Source organism: Hemiscyllium ocellatum, assembly GCF_020745735.1.
Source record: "Hemiscyllium ocellatum isolate sHemOce1 chromosome 15 unlocalized genomic scaffold, sHemOce1.pat.X.cur. SUPER_15_unloc_2, whole genome shotgun sequence".
Classification (NCBI taxonomy): domain Eukaryota; kingdom Metazoa; phylum Chordata; class Chondrichthyes; order Orectolobiformes; family Hemiscylliidae; genus Hemiscyllium; species Hemiscyllium ocellatum.
Window position 1 is genome coordinate 489,943 of NW_026867456.1, and position 5,000 is coordinate 494,942.

Below are 5,000 nucleotides of genomic sequence, written 5' to 3' on the forward strand. Positions count from 1 at the left end.
CTTAGAACGGACGGAAAGAGTCAGGCAAGCCTGTTAAGACTTCCGCGAACTCTCCGGCTTGCACTGAGACGCGAGGTCGATGTGCTCAGCACCACGGGGCCCCTTTCGCCTGCAGGTCCCGAGCCGCCAACATGTTCTAAGTATCGTGTTCTCCAAACCTGGGTGACGGGCACCGCAGGGAGGCAGAGCCATCGCACTTGCCGGGTGGCAGAGGAAGGACCGGACTATGTACAATAGCGGCCAACGACTCCCAGAGCCGGTAGTGCGGCGCCTGCTCTCAGCCTAAGAGGCTTTTGGGAGTGCTCAGGCAAGGGTCAGCCTGCACCCTTGCTGGCAGCACCCAGGGGAACCAGGACGCTTGCATCTCTCGCCTTCATTTTCGACACAAACGCCTGAGGAGGGAAGCCAACCCTCCGTGTGTCAAGAGACCGTCCCCGCCCCGGCCTCCGACTGATTCTTAGAACGGACGGAAAGAGTCAGGCAAGCCTGTTAAGACTTCCGCGAACTCTCCGGCTTGCACTGAGACGCGAGGTCGATGTGCTCAGCACCACGGGGCCCCCTTCGCCTGCAGGTCCCGAGCCGCCAACATGTTCTAAGTATCGTGTTCCCCAAACCTGGGTGACGAGCACCGCAGGGAGGCAGAGCCATCGCACTTGCCGGGTGGCAGAGGAAGGACCGGACTATGTACAATAGCGGCCAACGACTCCCAGAGCCGGTAGTGCGGCGCCTGCTCTCAGCTTAAGAGGCTTTTGGGAGTGCTCAGGCAAGGGTCAGCCTGCACCCTTGCTGGCAGCACCCAGGGGAACCAGGACGCTTGCATCTCTCGCCTTCATTTTCGACACAAACGCCTGAGGAGGGAAGCCAACCCTCCGTGTGTCAAGAGACCGTCCCCGCCCCGGCCTCCGACTGATTCTTAGAACGGACGGAAAGAGTCAGGCAAGCCTGTCAAAGATTTGAGCAGATGTCAAAATCTTTTAAGACTTCCGCGAACTCTCCGGCTTGCACTGAGACCCGAGGTCGATGTGCTCAGCACCACGGGGCCCCTTTCGCCTGCAGGTCCCGAGCCGCCAACATGTTCTAAGTATCGTGTTCCCCAAACCTGGGTGACGAGCACCGCAGGGCGGCAGAGCCATCGCACTTGCCGGGTGGCAGAGGAAGGACCGGACTATGTACAATAGCGGCCAACCACTCCCAGAGCCGGTAGTGCGGCGTGCGAGGTCTGCTCTCAGCGGAAGAGGGTTTTGGGAATGCTCAGGCAAGGGCCAGCCTGCACCCTTCCTGGCCGCTCCCACGGGAACCAGGCTACTTGCAATCCTTTCCCCCAATAGCAAGTGCCTTTTGGAGGGACGGCCGGAGTCAACGTGGGGTTTGCCCGCCCTCCAAAGTGTCAAGAGACCGCCGCACAGGCCTCTGACTGATTCTTAGAACAGGCAGCAAGAGTTGGGTAAGTCTGTCGAAAATTTGACAAAGTGTCAAAAATTAGACTTCCGAGAGCTCTTGGGCATGCACACAGGCCTGTCATTCAAGTGCTCTGCCCGCGGAACCGTTTTTCGGATGCCTTTCAAAGTGGTCCCGCGCCGCCATTTTGTTCTAAAAATCGTGTTCCCAGAAATCTCCGGGTACCCCGCCAACCTCACTGTGTCACAATGTCAAGTGGCACTGAATGGGTCTGAATTTCAAATTCGACTGCTTCGCTCTGGAACTCGAACCCGGCAAAACCGTTTGGATTTTTCCCGGTCCAGACTTCCGCGGCAGACAAAGTTAAAGTTTTCGGGCTGCAGACTCAAAACGACATCTGGCCAACCGCCGGGCTCAATTCGCCCAGTTCCTCCGGCACTTCGGAACTCATGTTCGGCATGAGTTTTTGAATCTTTCCCGATGCTTCGGCATTTTCCTCCGCTGACACTTAGAATATTTTTCACACTTGGCCGAAAATTTTTCTAAGTTTTTCTGGTTACTGATTTCTTCTTTTCGGGCATTTTTCTAAGTTTTCTTGGTTACTCATTTCTCATTTTCAAACATTTTTCTAAGTTTTTCTGGTTACTGATTTCTTCTTTTTGGGCATTTTTCTAAGTTTTCTTGGTTACTCATTTCTCATTTTCAAACATTTTTCTAAGTTTTTCTGGTTACTCATTTCTCATTTTCAAACATTTTTCTAAGTTTTTCTGGTTACTGATTTCTTCTTTTTGGGCATTTTTCTAAGTTTTCTTGGTTACTCATTTCTCATTTTCAAACATTTTTCTAAGTTTTTCTGGTTACTGATTTCTTCTTTTTGGGCATTTTTCTAAGTTTTCTTGGTTACTCATTTCTCATTTTCAAACATTTTTCTAAGTTGTTCTGGTTACTCATTTCTCATTTTCAAACATTTTTCTAAGTTTTTCTGGTTACTGATTTCTTCTTTTTGGGCATTTTTCTAAGTTTTCTTGGTTACTCATTTCTCATTTTCAAACATTTTTCTAAGTTTTTCTGGTTACTGATTTCTTCTTTTTGGGCATTTTTCTAAGTTTTCTTGGTTACTCATTTCTCATTTTCAAACATTTTTCTAAGTTTTTCTGGTTACTCATTTCTCATTTTCAAACATTTTTCTAAGTTTTTCTGGTTACTGATTTCTTCTTTTTGGGCATTTTTCTAAGTTTTCTTGGTTACTCATTTCTCATTTTCAAACATTTTTCTAAGTTTTTCTGGTTACTGATTTCTTCTTTTTGGGCATTTTTCTAAGTTTTCTTGGTTACTCATTTCTCATTTTCAAACATTTTTCTAAGTTTTTCTGGTTACTCATTTCTGCTTTTCCAACGTTTTACTAAGTTTTGCTGGTTACTGAGTTCACACTTTTAAACATTTTCGGGCATTTTTCTACGTTTTTCATGTTACTCATTTAGCACTTTCAGGCACTTTCCTATGCTTTCCTGCTTACTGATTTCACACTTTTAAGCATCTTCGGGCATGTTCCCTAAGTTTTGCAGTTCATTCGTTTGGGACAGTCAGGCAACTTTCCTAAGCTTTCCTGGTAACCGAATTCACATTGTTGAGAACTTTGGAACCCTTCCCTAAGCTGTGCTGGTTACTCACTTTACCTCTTCAGACACTTGCCCCCGTTGTGACAGAGACCACTTCCCGACTCGGGAAATGCACCAAATTCGGCCTGAACTCAGAGGGCAGTCCCCCCTCGAAGGCGTGGAAGTCGGCAGAATCGCCGGGTCAAATCCGGCTGAGCTACCCGGCTTGGAAGCCTCAAAGTCGGTATGAGCTGTCAGGTTCACTCCCATCCCCGTTTGGACCACTTCCCGACTCGGGAAATTCACCAAATTCGGCCTGAACTCAGAGGACAGTCCCCCCTCGAAGGCGTGACAGTCGGCAGAACCGCCGGATCAAATCCGGGTGAGCTACCCGGCCCCGAAGCCTCAAAGTCGGTAAGAGCTGTCAGGTTCTCTCCCATCCCCGTTTGGACCACTTCCCGACTCGGGAAATTCACCAAATTCGGCCTGAACTTATACAACAGTCCCCCCTCGAAGGCGTGACAGTCGGCAGAACCGCCGGATCAAATCCGGTTGAGCTACCCGGCTTGGAAGCCCCAAAGTCGGTAAGAGCTGTCAGGTTCACTCCCATCCCCGTTTGGACCACTTCCCGACTCGGGAAATTCACCAAATTCGGCCTGAACTTATACAACAGTCCCCCCTCGAAGGCGTGACAGTCGCTAGAACCGCCGGATCAAATCCGGTTGAGCTACCCGGCTTGGAAGCCCCAAAGTCGGTAAGAGCTGTCAGGTTCACTCCCATCCCCGTTTGGACCACTTCCCGACTTAGGAAATTCACCAAATTCGGCCTGAACTTAGAGGAGAGTCCCCGCTCGAAGGCGTGGAAGTCGGCAGAATCGCCGGGTCAAATCCGACTGAGCTACCCGGCCCCGAAGCCTCAATGTCGGTAAGAGCTGTCAGGTTCACTCCCATCCCCGTTTGGACCACTTCCCGACTCGGGAAATTCACCAAATTCGGCCTGAACTTAGACAACAGTCCCCCCTCGAAGCCGTGGCAGTCGCGAGAACCGCCGGATCAAATCCGGTTGAGCTACCCGGCTTGGAAGCCCCAAAGTCGGTATGAGCTGTCAGGTTCACTCCCATCCCCGTTTGGACCACTTCCCGACTTAGGAAAATCACCAAATTCGGCCTGAACTCAGAGGGCAGGCCCCCCTCGAAGGCCAGGCATTCGGCAGAACCGCCGGGTCAAATCCGACTGTGCTACCCGGCCCCAAAGCCTCAAAGTTGGTATGAGCAGTTAGGTTCACTCCCATCCCCGTTTGGACCACTTCCCGACTTAGGAAATTCACCAAATTCGGCCTGAACTTAGAGGAGAGTCCCCGCTCGAAGGCGTGGAAGTCGGCAGAATCGCCGGGTCAAATCCGACTGAGCTACCCGGCCCCGAAGCCTCAATGTCGGTAAGAGCTGTCAGGTTCACTCCCATCCCCGTTTGGACCACTTCCCGACTCGGGAAATTCACCAAATTCGGCCTGAACTTAGACAACAGTCCCCCCTCGAAGCCGTGGCAGTCGCTAGAACCGCCGGATCAAATCCGGTTGAGCTACCCGGCTTGGAAGCCCCAAAGTCGGTATGAGCTGTCAGGTTCACTCCCATCCCCGTTTGGACCACTTCCCGACTTAGGAAAATCACCAAATTCGGCCTGAACTCAGAGGGCAGGCCCCCCTCGAAGGCCAGGCATTCGGCAGAACCGCCGGGTCAAATCCGACTGTGCTACCCGGCCCCAAAGCCTCAAAGTTGGTATGAGCAGTTAGGTTCACTCCCAAACCCGTTGGGACCACTTCCCGACTTAGGAAATTCACCAAATTCGGCCTGAACTTAGACAACAGTCCCCCCTCGAAGGCGTGACAGTCGGTAGAACCGCCGGGTCAAATCCGGCTGAGCTACCCGATTTGGAAGCCTTCAACACAAAACCCATCCGGCAATGCCACTCAAAAAGGGCCCAAATTCAGAAACACCCCCTTCAATAG